Source organism: Grus americana, chromosome 8 (genome assembly GCF_028858705.1).
Source record: "Grus americana isolate bGruAme1 chromosome 8, bGruAme1.mat, whole genome shotgun sequence".
NCBI classification, from domain to species: domain Eukaryota; kingdom Metazoa; phylum Chordata; class Aves; order Gruiformes; family Gruidae; genus Grus; species Grus americana.
Window position 1 is genome coordinate 23,371,416 of NC_072859.1, and position 16,274 is coordinate 23,387,689.

Here is a 16,274-nt window from a genome sequence, read left to right on the forward strand (position 1 = left end):
TCCTGTGCAACAGAATTCATACTCTAACCTTAAATATTTTAGAATAATTGTGAAGTCAGCACAATGTTCTGCCTCATTCCAGGTTCACAAATTTATGAAGTGAGGCATTATTATCTTGGACAATATGACCTCCATCGTTAATAATGTAACAGACCTGAAGCCTGTATCTAATTAACCTTTGCTTTCCACCTCTAACCTATCCAGTTGGTTGGACTGGTTAATGGAACCACAGAACAATATCAACTTTTTCCCTGGGTAACTACCTGGTCTGCAGGAGAAAAAAAATTGTAAGAAATATGATGTTCCCCTCATTTTTAGCTATTTTTTAAATACTGCGGTCAACTACTTCTAGACAAATTAGTTAAGGACAAAACATATTAGTTGGCATATGTAAAGATTTTAGGTATGATATTCTATCATAAAGGTTATTTTTAAATTTTCTCTGAGGGAATGGAACAATGATCATATATAGGTGTTTTTACTGTACTTTAATTACATTCTAGCTTTACCTAATTTGCCACAGTTTAATCACCCTACTGAATGTAATTCTGCCTCTCTAAACAGTAAGATATACAGAAAAGGAGGGGGGGAATTATTTGCCTATGGGCCTTCATAAGTATATAGTAACACTTAAAGCTGGATGGCAGAATCCAATCAACCCCAATTCTGGTCTACAAATACCACCAGTTATCAGGAACCAGCAGAGTACACATTTAAGACAGGTTTCGTACATGATGGCAATAAGATCGCACATGCTGCAATGACGATGGAGGAGTGAAAGGTGAGCTCTTATTGCAACAATATAAGACGAATCTCTTCTTTGCCTGGAGGTTCATTTGACAGAATGAAGAAACTAAAATTCAAAATGCTGAGCAGAAGAAACAATGATATTTACACAGTAAACATACTGGGAAAGAACCAGACAAAGTTTTACTGAACATAAGCACGCAAGGGCTATGCGCCCGTGCACAAGGCCTGCAGGCACTGCTGCCATGCTTCGGTTCAGTTTCTGGACAGAGAAAACAGTGAGAATCACAAAGAGCACACAGCAAATTTGAAGGGATATTACTGTATTCCCACACAGAGTTAACAAAATCGTACATTATGGGGATCAATTGCACAGCTATTTCTGGTTTGATTTATTAGGAGGCTGCAATTTATAAGACAAAAGCAACAAAATACTGAGATGGAAAATTTGGATGAATGAGGTCACTGTGAGGAGAAAGGGAAGATGATGATGATGAAGTATTGTGGCAATGCAATTCAGTGAGGAATCTTAGTCAGCTAATGGCTGTGCAATGTAAAATTAAACTCAGCAAATCTTCAGAGGGCAGCGCAGCAGCCGCAACCCAATCACAGCAGCCGCAACCCAATCACAGCTTTCAGAATTCATGGAAGCCGCTGCACTTTTCATCAGCTGCATTATAGCAGATTTACATTAAATTGCAATAAACTGGCTGGGGAGCACTTCTGTGTCACTTCTCTTTGTACCAGATGGAGTCAGAAATGTTTAGCTATATATCAGGACCTTGTAAGTGTTAAGAGCAGCCAAGATGTGCAGTGCAAGTGATAATCATAAAGCAATGAGACGGAGCGTGGATTAGTCATACTATTTATTGCAAATCAGAATTAAAATATTGCAAATATTTAAAGAGGAATCTAGAGCCTCACTCCACTACATGAGCATACTTCAATCAAAACATCCACAGCAGGAAGCAGCAATATTGCCCTGCATGATGTCACTACCTGATTTCCACATATTCTATCTTCCTGGTTTGTTGAATACCATTTTTACTTCCTTTATTTTATGCAGAGATGTTCTGAACTTGAAAACATTGCAATCACTTTGTGTGCTTCTCACAGGAAGCTGTTCTAAAGACCCTCTGCCCCAAGAAGAATTCAGATTGTGTAGCTAGATTTCTTGGCCTTCATTAGGATGTCATCTGATTTTTATATTCATTCTTTTTAAATACACTGTACTACAGGAGGAAAAAAAAAAGTATAGTCGCCTTTTGTTTTCTTATTTAAGCAAATATCATTTGAAAAAGAAAATAGCAAAGATTTTTCTGGGTGTGTTGCTTAGCCAGAAAGAACCTGCACTAACTAGAACAGTGCAATGAGAGAAAGGAATTTTTACAACAGAAAGGATTTAAGGCATCTGTTTTGGAAAAAAAATCTAGCCATATACAAACACAATGTCTACTTATCAACTTGTACAAAGGAAGCTTGCGTTAAGGATTCAGTTCTCCTGTAATTTTTGTTAAAGGCATGAGATCCAACAATATGCATTTTCTGAGAGAAAGACTATTACAAATTGGAATTTCAGTGTCTCTATACATTTTCACTGTAAAAAATATTGAAAAAACAACAACGCATCTATTCATCATAATTTTAGCCTTCTTAAGCATCAAGTAAGGCAGTCTGCTCAGTGGCCAAGAGTATTCTAGAGGGCACCCCTAAAAGTAATTTGTTCCCCTTAAGTTCCTCCTTCCTTTACCTACTCAAGAAAAAAAAAAAAATACAGGCACTATTTGTCAGTAAATGCTTCTTGTAAAATCTCCCTTTCTACAGATAAATGGATTTTTCTTATCTTTCCTCTGATAAAATTTAGCATTGGAGGCTCCAGGTGCTCTACATGACATTAGGATATGCAGAGAAGTATGAAGCTATATACAGGGACGAAAACCAGACTCTCATTTGTCTCAAAATTTGTCTGCATCAACATTTTAAATACTTACACATCCTACCATTTGGGAGAGCTAAACCAACATTAATTAGCAAGTCTGCACAGAAACAAATCTTATTCCTTCTTAATGTTAGGTCTCATGAATGCAAATAGTCTCTTAACAAAAGAAACGTTTCTCTAACATGGAAACATCCCCTGTATAAATCTCAATCAATCTTTATATTTTTCTAGCTAATTTCATGTAGATATTTTGAGGTTGCTGATATTTAAATTAAAAAATGCATATTCAGTTATAAACATTTTTTTATAAATATTCAGTGAGGAGTAAACAATAAGACATATTTTAAACAGTTTCTTAGCTGGACGACTTGCACGGTGTATTAGCTTTTGTAACATTTTATTTCATTCAGTATAGTACATGACTAGTCTAGATGACAGCTGCAAGAAGAAAATTACCATACTTATGAATACAGGATCTTACAGCAGAAGAGTGATGGTGTTTACTATTTGTTAATGACACTAAGTCTAAGTAGCTGGCATTCACAGTTTTGGGAAAGAAGAAACAAAAAGAAAGAGAGAGATAAAAGTGGACACACTTCAGACTAGAGTATATGTAGTGCAATACGTGGGACCCCGCTGGGCAGAAAGCACACACTATAAAACTAAGCATTTTCTTCTCAACTCTTTTTACTCAATCCCCACAATAACATAATCCCAGTTTCGGTTTCAGTTATTTCTCAGACATCAGGGCTCATTCTGTCTAGCGTGTATATCAAAATCAATAAGCAGCAGGCGTGATTCACACTTCTAAGGCTTCAATTTATATTTACTTTGTTAAAATAAGAATTGAAATAAAAACAGGAGCGTCATATTGTCATACTACTATGCTGGTTAGGATTTCACGAAAAACTTCATGGAAATAAAACAATAAAAACAGTACTTTTATGAGTGTAGATATATATATTTGGCAACATGGTCCCTAACGCTATTTATAACCTTCATATCATCTGGTTTTGGCTATTTACCAGTGCCAGGGTGATTCATTAGCTTCAGTTTGGCAAGAACTTGACAGTCTGAAGAAGTTTTAGTCATTTTTCTTTCATAATCTGTTAAGTGTGAGATGACAAGACCATTTTTTATAGTTCAATAATGCCTGATAGAATAATAAGACACAAACATTTTTTGTGTTCTATACAGTTGTCTGGCAGGGAGGAAGAAAGGAAACATTTTCAGCATAAGAAGAGAATTTCATAAGTTCTAAATTTTACTGAGGTATGTACTAAATATCTTTATTCTACTTTCTAGCCCAAGAGCAACACCCTGCCACTTGGAATGTATTATATGGCAGAGACTATCAAACCACTTTATGAGCAGTAATAAAGCCCCATCCTAGTGCGATTAACAGTAAAACTCCATTTCACAGATGCATAAACTGAGGCTGAAAGCAGCTTGCCTAAGATCACAAAGAAATCAACAGAAGCTACTCCTAAGCTTTTATTCTAGAAGTATGTTGTTTCTCAGGTTTATTGTTTCTATTATAACTAACTGCCTGAATTTTTTAAGTGCCAAAGTTGAATACGATACTACGGAGACTCCAGTAAAGAACCCTTGGAAGCAGTAAAGTTCCATGCCCCAAACAGTAATTGAAAATAAATCTTTTTTTCAGAAATTGGTTTTTTACAGTATTCATTTTTTCTGTTATTTTCATGGATACATGATAACACTGTGCTTGGAAGGACAAATCAAAGGTAAAGACTTACATGAGGGCTTTGAGTCTGTTAGATGACACAATATGCAGTAATATTGTATTAGTTTCACAATACCTACCTTTATGAGCATACTGAATAACTCAATCATTTTTTTAATATCTCTGCACATTATACTACTTTTATTATAGAACTGGTGCAGGGTTTCAGGTTTTTTACTCAAGTATAATACCAGTTGAAAACAATAATGGCTACACTTACTGAATTTGTTTCATTTTGTAGACCACTATATGTAAAAATAGTTTTATTTAATTTTCTCTTTTATAGTCTTGAGCATCCTCTTCCAATGCTGCTTTCTGTTACAACAGAGCATAAAACGAAATTCTTTCAGCACACTAGTTCAGTATACCTTACTGATTTCACTGTTATTGGAAATAAATATGCCTTCCAGCTATTTCTTTTGTCCTCCCTTTAACAGGGCTGCTGGAGGGATACTCAGGCAGGGGTCCTAGAAGTTTCAAAGAGGGAGCAAGACGATATAGCAAAGATCCTTTTAGAAACAGACATGTGTCAAACAACATTTGCATAAAATCGGTAGCTAAAGATTTACTTTCTTCTCCTCCAGAAGTGAAAGTTAACCTGAAGAAGTTCAAAGGCTCCACAGGAGATGGCTGTCAATGTTTCTCTCTCAGGAGAAGAGAACAAAGCAGGTAAGGGGTTATATCACAAGTAAAATCTGGTTTGTGTTCAAAAACCAGTAAAAGTAAGATTAAAGCAATTTTTTTTTTTTTTCTGGAAAAGGGCACCTTTGCTAAACTGGAAGGTAAGCAGCGAGGAAGCTGAGGAGTAAAAGCAGAAATAAAGTTCAGTGATGGAGAAGCAAGGCAAGAAATGCAGCATACATAAAAATAGATAGAAGAGATACGACGAAAGAAACATATGACTTTTAGCCTTCTGTACGGCCTAGAACGCATTTCTTCTAAGAACATACTCTGAATCAGAACTGTGTTCAGGGCTTATGAAGTTTGAGAAGGCACGAATAGAAGACATTACTTCTTGCATGCCTCCTGTGTAGGAGCCCTGGCCTTTTTTATAGCTAAGGCAGCTGAAGAGCTCTCAAGAACACAGCTCATTGTATCTCTGTTATTGTTGTCATTTGTTCAAAACTTGTTACATAATTCAGTTTTCACTGTGATTCACAATGTAGTGCCATACCAATGGTGGTGTATCTAAGTTCATAATAGCTCAACACAGTGTTTTTCACAGCAAAACCAAAACATATTCAAACATCTCCTTCACTAAAGCCAAAAACCTGAAGGGAGTGCTCAGGCTCACTGGGGTAAGACCTGAGCAATGAACAAAAGCAGGATTCAGCACAGTATTGTCCAAACAACTGATGTAGCAGCAGCGGTGTACGTTAAAAGCATTCACTGCTTACACATACAAGGATTATCGCTACTGACATTTAGTCTCAGATAACTGCATAACTTTATTACATACAGCATTCCCGTTAGAAATAGCACACGTATTTGGGTGATATTATGAAATTATGTAAGGTGAAGAACTTCAAAGTTTCAAGGAGTAACTGTTGAAGTATTTTGAAGGTCCCCCATATGCTATCATGCATAAGAAGTTACTACTCACTACTCAGTGATTCTGAGCCCTTCAAATTGCAAAGCATTGCCAGATTTCAGCAATTAATCTGCATCACTATTCCCTCTTGCCCTAAACTCAAAGCCTGACAAGAAGGAGCATTTTTTTGTCTGGAGATATTCTTATCCCTTAAAGCAATTGCAGGCTTTCCAGCATTTTTACTTCTCCATATCCTGTAGTGATTGTATGTGTGTATGTTTCTTGCTTACTCAAAGCTGAATTTGTATTTCCTTCAGCAGTCTACTACTGGCCTAGGGTTCCCTTTGCAAACAGCCTCTACTCCCAACAAGGTGCAAACACATCATTAGCACAGCTCCAATTTTCACAAACCACAAAGTCACAGCACCACCAAGGCAACCTGAACTTCTGAGCAAGGCATGTCTTCTGCCAGTCTGCTCCTTCATTTTATACTGCAACTGTCCAGTAGCTTAAAAGATCTAGCCCATTAAAATGCCCATGGCAGAGAAGCAAACTTTAAATAAGGTTGTTGATTTTTCATTCTATAAGATCTGTTAAGAATACTCAATCTAAAACTACTGTTACTGATTCATCGATGTCCTTCATAACTAGGGTGAACATCAGTAGCTGTAGATGCATATTATATAAATACTAATGTAGGCTCTGCATGATAAAACAGTATTAAAAGGAAAAAAAAAAAACCCTCTGCAGTACAGCCCTCAAATGGTGCCTTACCCCACACCCCCCCCCCCCCCCCCGGATTATTGCCCAGCTCTTCTTATCAATAGCTTGGCAAGCTTTCAGACATACACACAGGCTGACATACACTTCCCTATAATAGAACTGCTGGTACAAGAATTTGTGATCTTTCAACCTGGCAGTTGGTTGTTACTACTTATTGAAGGACCACCTGATTGTAGCTATTTTTCACCTGCTGAGAAAAAGTTCAAAGAAAAAAACATCCATATGTGAGTATTGACTCTTACTCCGCCAAACATACCTCACATAGATGACCCCTCTCTCTCCTCTACAGAGATATACAAAGATTCATGATAGGCAACATCGTAAGAATGAATCCCTAATTGAGCGGTTTTCACAAGCATCCTGCCAGAAACCCTATAGCTGCCAACATTTTAATGAAAAATCCCTTTCAAAAAGTTGATTCTTTAAACCACAAATAGACTAAAAAATGCATAAACCAGAAGAAAAGCAACAACAAAAAGCCCCACAGATGCATCATGAAAGATTCTTAGAAAACAATAAAATATGAGCAGACCTCTGGTCTGCAGATCTCTATTTATGAAAAAAGGTGTAGTTATTAAAAGCCTATTACATTTCTTTGTTATTTTATATGAAATATCAGGAATACTCAATTTCTTGTTTCAAAAACTCACAGGAAAGGGAATGTGATGGCTTCTACAGTGGAAGTGGGATAAATTCAATTTCTGCTCCTAGCAGTAAAATCTTCAGTGCATTTGGTACGCAGCAGGAGGAATGAATGTTAATCACATACCTATATGTTTAGCAAACGCTACACTGGGATGTAACCTCCGGAAGTACTAACTTCTAGATAAGAAAAAAAAAATCAAACAAATAAAATTAAACATATGACAGCAGCCCAGGGGCAGAAGAAATGAAAGTAAATAAAATGTTATAACAATCTCATATTCTCAGTATTCTCAAGCTGCACATCTGCAAAGAAAATGCCTTTTGCTGGAAACCTTCACTTGCCTGTGGCTCACTTCTACCTGTGGAGGAAAGTTGATGCTACAGAGCAAAAACTGCATAACCACAATTTCACACAAGTGAAATGTAATTGCCTACCACCATCTGGACAAGCCCAAACTTCCTCCATTGAATTCTCCTCTAAAGATCCCTGACAGCCATGCTGGACTTGAAGCTAACAAAAGTTGGCCCCGTGACTCAGTTTCCTTGTAAAGGCCAGATAACGCTGGAAGACGAAAGAGATCTTGCCCAGTCTGTCACTTGGCAGGACTTTTGCTCTGGCCCTTCACACCAGCTTCATCCTATACTGCTCTTTGGGAGGTCAGCACTTTTGGAAAGTTGCTCTGGATGCTCTCTCTGCCACAGTGTATGCAGAGCACCTGCTATTCAGAAGCATGAAAACAGAAGCAGGTGGTCATTATTCATTTTAGTCTTGTGTTAGGCACCCTCAGACAGCCAGTGCACCCTAACACAATGCAGATTAATGTCTTGTTCCAGCGGCAGGGACACAAACACCGTTTAGTCTGAGGAGGCATATGGGCTCTTTCAAGGTCTGTCTGAATGGTTGGCTCTGCTCTGAAATATAAGAAGATACAAGTACCGAATATAAGGGTTAGAGACTTCCTTCACAGCCACCAGGCAAAGGTCCAAATTCAGAAAGCAGAATGACAAGTTATGTCAAACTGGTCTTCCCCCCAAAAATGGAGGACCACTGTGAATTAGAAACAACCTTTTTTTTTTTTTTTTTCATTTGACCAAGAGACTCTCCAGCATAGCTGTAGCCATGTTGTCCCAGGCTGGCAGAAGGCAAGAGCAATCTCCATGGACAGCCTTGTACATAAACCAAGTAAACCTGGGTTCTAAATTGTTTTGGCAAGGCCCTTTCCCTTCATCAAACACAGAAATCTCCCTGTTGTCTGGATAAACTTGCTCTAGCCTACCTCATCCATACATAGATGCCACGTATGTCATCAGAAAAGTAAAATGTATTATTCAATGCCTCCAAGCATTGTCTGCTTCTGGCACACAGAGTAACATTTCAATAGGCATAATCATTTATAGCCGATAAAAAGCAAGACCTAATTACAGAGAAGTCTAGGCTTAGACCAGCTATTTTGTAATGGGAATTTTAAATTTTCTGCCATATAGCTGGGAACATACTACGTTCAGTGAGGAAAATGCACTTTCCCTGCTTAATTCTTGTTCTTTGTGCTGTTTTCTCTATTGGAAGCTCAGAAAAAGGGGGTTTGGGGAAAAAAACATATTAAAAAGGATTGATAAAGAAGCTAGACACCAGCATGGTGGAAGAGATCTTCAAAGCCAAGATTAAGATGTCAATATTGAATTATTTCTGTGGCATACAAACCTTCAAGGCAGCAAACTTTTGAGCAAATGGAAGCATGTGAAGGATGTGGTATTTGCTGGGATGGTCACATTAGGGTTCATTCTATACGATGAGTTCATTTTCCAGTGCAAGAGCAAAATGCCATCTGTAGAATATACATTGAATTCATTTTTAGGGTGGGATTTCCAGGGTGTTATTTTGGGACAAAGTTATGCAGAACTCAGCAAGGCACTTTTTCTAGTATACGTTAACAATCACGTTATTATCACAGCACTACAGCATAGACCTTTCCATCTAGGATGCAGATCAACTGTGTTAAACACTGTACACTCATAACAGCGGACCCAACAATTTTATGACCCAAAGTGGAAAACAGGAGGCAGGCCCACATTTTAAATCTCATTTGTAGGAGGGGCTGCACTGAGCAATGCAGTGTCTGTACTGACATGGAGGGACAAACAGCCTGAACATATTTGGCAGAGACTTTCCTTTCAAGTACTGGCATGATCTGACCCTGCTTTACTCACTTCAGCTGATACAATCACAGGAAAATGTTGCAAACCAGCAGGAACTTAAACAAAATTTCTTGCCCGTTGAGTACAATTGTATTCCTTCTACATGTAGGATTCTGTTCTTTATTCATCCTTGGAAAACATGAGCAAGAGGTTATCAGAAGTTACCACAAGGGAGACTCTCCAGATAGCAAAGAATACCCAGCATTATATTTACAGAAGTAGTTGATGATATAACCCTCAGTTGACTAGGATGCTCTTTAAATCAGGGCACTGAAACTCAAAAGCACTGATCAAGGCAGTGGCCTCAATTTAATTACAAGCTTTATTGATCATGTCTTCTCATTATTAAAAAAAAAAAAAGGGAGGAAAAAAAAAATTGTTCACAAAGCACTGAGCTTGTGGCAAGGCCTAGTGGGACACTGCAGAACAGACTCTTTGGCTGTTCTGACAAATCCACAGTGGACATTCTTTGCCTTTTGTGCTGACCTCTCATTTCTAGGAATTAGGAAAATAATTTTATGTGAACTAGTTTTCATCAGAAGGAAGCAAAATACAATTTCACTTTTACAATAAAATCCATGATCTGAGACCTATTTTGTGAATACACACAGTTGAATGGCATACCTGCAGTGGAATAGCACCCAAAAGCCACAATCAGGTGCCAAACTCTATTGTGCTAAAAGCTATAAATTCTTTGGATTCATTATTTCTGCAGAGCATCTCAATAGGAGCTAGAGGAAATCATAAAAATTGATAGTTTTCCGAAAGAAATTCTTCCAAGCAGTAAAGTTTAATCTCTCACTGATCTGTTATCCTGATAGAATAGTACAGGGACAGTAACGTATATATCCTACCCAAACACACATTCTATCATCATATCACACTCCTCTCACGCTGGGTGAGCTAACTGAATTGAACTTGACCTTCAAAGCCCTTGGAATGCAACAAAATATCTCTGTTTTCTGACATTTATGGGTGGCTTTTCTGCATGGCTACTTTTATTGCCTAGAAAATAATGGTGAAAGCTGTGTGTACAAACCTACTATAAACACTGACAAATCGCACGAAAGGAAGACAGATTTATTCAGTGTAGATTACTCCAGAGCTAATCTAATCAAATCCAAGATTTACATTTTTAAAGCAGATAAAAAATTCATAGAGTTAGCATTTCGATACAATAGATATATATTACAGTTTTATTTTAATCTGCAAGTGTAATTGAACTGATTTGGATTTTCTGTGCTTTTATTTTGCTTAAAAAGGCTTTATAAGTTTCATGTGAAAATGTGTCACTGAACTAGCACATGCACAAAGAAAACCCTATGGAAAATTCATACAGAAGATTATCAGTCTCTGTCTAATAAAGCTCAGATAAAAATACATTTGGACATGAATCTATATTAAAAACTAAAAGTGCTAGATGCAAAAAGGCAAATGTATCCTATTCATGGCTTGCTTAAACTTAAAAGAAACCACTCCTAGCCACTCTACCAGAGCTGATCCAGAAAATTTTGATGGAAGAAATGTGACACAAATGTGCACCTAGCACAATTTTCCATCATTTAGTCCATAAAATATAGGGGGACTGTCAGGTACCAGAAATTATTCCAAACCCTTGTTCCCTTCATGCACGTTTTACTTAATTGCATGCAAGAAACAAAAAAAAAAAGTAGTAGAAAATCCCAAAATATTCAAATTGAACTTAATTTTTATATGGTTGTAAATGAAAATTACAGTGGCAACGCTGCCTGGTACAGTCTACGAACTGTTCTCTAGAAGACAAGATGGGCTCACGATACAAAGGATGCACCTCTACTATGGGATGGACACAGATGGCTCCTGTTGTGCTGCCTGCCCTTGGGCAAGTCACTGCTACTCTGTTCCTCATTTTCACTGTCTGTAAAAGTACCCTAACATCCACCATGCCATATAGTTTTCAAGCAACAGCAAAGCTTGACCCAGTTAGAAACAAGTATTTTCACAGAGTATTTTAGTAAAAGACATAATCTACTACCTGTGTACTCGGTTCTATGCCATGGTATCTAGCTACTTGCGTTGAACCAAACCAACTATTGAATCCTATTCCTTCTTCATTTAAAGACATATCTAATTGATTTAAAGGAGAACAAGAGAAAGCCAGAAGCACAATTAAATTTGAAAAAGAAACAGTAAGAAAAATATCATTATAAAATTTTATTTTTATTCCTTCCCAGTACGTTTGCATATCAGTTAGTCAGTTACTCAATCTCAGGATCCCTCAACTCCCACTTGAGTCAAGTCTGGCATCACCAAACCCAGCCCCTGAATGCTCGTGTTGAGGTCTGTGGGACCGAATACTGCATCCTTGTAGCTTACAGCCATAAGGAAACTTCCTTAATTGCCAACTGTGCGAGCCTTGACCCAGAGACGAAAAACAAGTTCTCGTCTTCAGTTTTGCTGTCAATGCAGGAAGCAGGTTCTGCCCACAAGCTTTCTGTAAGATATACATCTCCCACACACTAACAGCCCAGAGGCCATTTATTTTCAATTCTCTTTACCACCACTCTGGTCTAAAACAGTAGAATAAGGCCACTCAGACCCTAATGAACTCATTGCAATGTCCCAGAGATTACAAAAGAGTGTTTTTGTTTCTGTCAGGGAAGCTGCCAGAGACACCAGTGAGATGAAATAATGTGTCCCAAGACCCTTCGCAAGTACTAGGCAAAGCTGAGTTTTCCTAAAGTTTATTTAGAACCAGAATCATACTCGGTTATTTCTATAAAAGAAGCATTATTTTTAATGTTGGAGTGTCTAGGATCTATGATATTCAAAAAGTATGTATAATGAATGCAGTAATGTTATTCTTACATTTATTGTTTTGTCTGTGTCCAATATTTTCCATTATTTTTCCCAAAGGTCTTAATTTTTAGGTTATCAGGTTTTACCTCTAGCTCTACCCCAGTGCTGCTTAAACAGCAGTTAGCAATAAAAGAATGAATCTGGACAGGACAGAGTACCCCACTGTCCCATGGCCACAGGTGACCGACCACCTTTCATGGTGCCCACGTTCTCAGAATATTTGGGTTTGTACAGTCATTACAAGTTATGAGAGTTTATGATCTGGTTCCAATGACTACAAGTCATAAAAATTATCCCAGTGCTCTGAAAAAAGCAGCACAAGATTTTCTCAGTGAACCGCTAAGTCTTTTAGCCATAAATCTCAACAAATAATGCTTTTTAATTTAACACTGCTATACAGATTAATGAGACAAGTTGTCCACTAGTCAGAGGAGGAACACAAAGATCCATCCTAACTTATTTCATTTCCAGGTTTATTCATTGTAAGTGTTATAAAATGTGACATTCACACATTACTGAATAAGTTAAAAGAACAAAATGCACATCACTAATCAGCTGATCATTTTTCATTTGATTTCAGATGCCAAAATTAACGATGCCCTTCCTTTTTCATTAGATCTCTTTTTTTATACTTTGTTTCATTAAATCAGAAATGGAGAATGTGAGCAATCAGAGTATTTCTCTGCAATTTCCTTGCTTCTGCACGTGTAACTAAGCCCACAGTGCTAGAAAATAGATTTAATCGGTTTAAACCCTAAGTCTGTTGGGACTCCAACAACTTTTTTGGCTAGAAGATCCAACTTCAGATGTTAATGTTCCAAGACATTAAATCCTGATATTTTCAATTTCTCATTCTTAGTTATTCAGCATTCAGCACAAATGTTGCCAGTCAAGTTTCAGCTGGTCTTACTCCATTTCCTCTTGCCTGAAAGTTTATTACCTCATCGAGTGCCACAACATCTATTTTTATACCCTCTGATCATTCTTGGATACTCTAATCAAAAAAATCATGCAGCACTCCCCATTTTGCTGTGCTGGATAGTGCCTCTGCTTCAGCAACTTATTGCTACCCAATGATACTGTTTTCAAATTCTCCTTTTTTATTGACCTTAAGAAATTGACATCTTCAATTCTTTCATCATGTATTTTTTCCACAGTTATGCCCCAGCTTCCTGTCTAAGTCTTAAACCTAACTATTCTTCATTTATATATATTCCTCTGACTAATTCAATCCTAAATTCCCTCTCAGAACATCATCTTTCATCTCATATTAATTCTTGGTTTTATCATATTAAATATCCTTTCTCTTTCTGGAAGGAGAGTCACTTTCCCTCTGCAGACCCATACACGTGACCCTTTTTCCTGTAGTTGTTTAACTTGATTTTGTTACGATGTGGTTGCTGTAATGCTCATGGGCTGCTGCTGTACTTCAGCCCTGTTAATATTTTTAAGCATTTGTTACTGAGATCCAGATGTTTAATTGGTGCTGTATTAAGAAAAAAGATTCTGTATTAAGAAAAAAAGAAAGTACAGCTCCACTTGCGCCCCACAAAGTGCTGTCTACAACAAGAAGTACGCAGTTGGAAGTATCTAACGCTATAGGGAAAGAACATGCTTTGGGGGATTACTGGGGGCACCACCTTTTTGTAATGTATTTACCTAGAAAGTATTCATCTAAATGAAAGGCCAGTAGACTAGAAGTAGTTTTCTAAACAACAGACTGCATTTAACATATCTAATCAGTCCTATCCATTCTCAGAAACTTACCTTTGATGTGTCTCCTCTCAACCAGTTTTAGCAAGCTAACTGAACCACATTCTTTTTGTATCTTCCAATAAGCAGGTCCTCCATTCTCCTGATACACCAGCTTCTCAACCCCTATTCTTCTGCCTTCAGATCATCTTCCTTGACTATAGATATTGCACTTAGTCTTTCAAAAGGGATCTCACTAGTGTGCATGTATCAGCTATAAAACTTCCCTCATCTAAGGTATTTCTATATTCTGTTCTAAGGTATTTCATGGTTCAATTTTACTTGGATTCCTGATCATCTTGTGAGGAACACACACATAATGAATTCTATGTAATTTGTTTAATGTCATTTGTTTAATTTGGTATTAACTGTAGGAGCCAAATGACCTCCAGAAAGCTTTTACAAAAAGACTTTCAGAAAAGCTCAGGTCTCAGTAACGCCAGGCAGGACAGAAGAGGCTGCAGCAGCTAGAATAATAGGAGCTGTTGGGTTTAGGGTCAGTTTTTGGAAGGCGCTCTTCCCTTTCTGTCAGAGAAGCTACAGAAATGGGTCTTGATAATAGCATCTCAATCTATTTTTAAGTCTTTAGACACTACCTCAAAACCAGTTTGCAACGACCAGCATTAACTCACGTTACTTAGGAAGTATCTCAGAGAAACACATTGTGCACAGGCTGTACCATGACAGAAAACCTACCACAGTCACATCACTTTACATAAGAATATTCGCTATGCTTTTAAACAGTTAAGAGGACTTTGCACACTAAATGATTTAGCCTCTCAAGTTTTGACCAAGATTGTACCAAGGAATGTCATGTGTTGTCCACTGAAGGGTAAAAGTGTACAATGCATTAGAGGATGAAGTAAACTACTATGGTTACGCACATTTTATTTCATCCTTCTGCTTTTTTTTTTATTGAGCATCAGAGCTGTCATCTCCTAAAAGCCTCATACTGTCACCTCAAAGAGACAGCAGCTGACACGTCCCTTTAAAGTGAAAGGAAAAAAAAAAAACATTTTGTGACATCATAAAACTAGGGATGATAAAAATCAGTTTAAATAAGAGGTGCAGAAAGACATTTGCTACTCATCTTTCGCTTTTGTCTCTTCTTCTTGTTATTGGATATTCACAGAAATAGAGAAGTAATGCAGTTTCCTCTCTTACACCCTAAGTATTTCCCTTTGGTGATCCAAAGGCTACTGAAATCTATAGCAAAGCTCTGTATTGGTTAAGAATCTCAGAGTTTTCTGTCTTCCCTGACCACAGGATAGATTGTCTCCATGATATTTATCCATAGAAAAATCATGGGTATATTACTAGACTATTTTACTGCACAGAGACCTGGGAGAAAGGAGAATTGGAGAGGTTTTGACAAATCAGCTATGCAGCAAAAAACCCATATGGCAATTAAACAACTAGTCCTGGTACACAAGCTCAGTTAGAGTATCTCCTCCGCACCACGGAAGAAATAGAGACCTTAAAAGACACCCGTCGCCACCTGCAGCAAAAGCACGCCGCAGCAGGCTACGCTAGGGTGAAATGTTGTTATTCTATTATATAGGGGTAAATGGTTTGCTCTTGTTTTAACCACATTGTAAACCCATTACAAGCGCAAACAAAGCTGCTCTTAAGAATCAACAAGGTCAATAAGCTGGACTAAAAGCCCATTAGAAATTGCATCAGAGGGAAAGAAATGATACAATAGTAGTCCACTAAGGCACAAATTCAAAAACAATCTGATCAAATTGCAAAGCAGTTCAAAATTTGTCAGTTACTCATACTATCTAAGATTCAAACCAGGTAAGGTAATCACATCAAGAAAGCAAAATTTGATTTTTTTAATTATGCTATTGTCTAGTAATGAATAAATTAGGTTTGATTCATTTTATTCTCTCCTCCTATGCAGCACAATTACAACAGCACTGGAATGAGATTAAAAAAAAATTACCATTTCATCAAAGGTTTTTAATACCCATCTATGATTTAATTTGATCACCAAATTTGATCTATAATGATATCAATAGATAGAAAAATCCATAATAGAGTCCATTATTGTTGAACTTTATCATCTTTTTAGAAAGTACAATAGTAAAATT

At 37.3% G+C, this 16,274-nt stretch overlaps 1 protein-coding gene across 2 annotated transcripts in view; it reads right to left on the bottom strand.

Annotated features, from left to right (window-relative positions):
* Positions 1 to 16,274, bottom strand: part of ST6GALNAC3 (ST6 N-acetylgalactosaminide alpha-2,6-sialyltransferase 3) — a 226,591-nt gene that overhangs the window by 125,575 nt on the left and 84,742 nt on the right. The gene's annotated exons all lie outside the window — the stretch shown is intronic.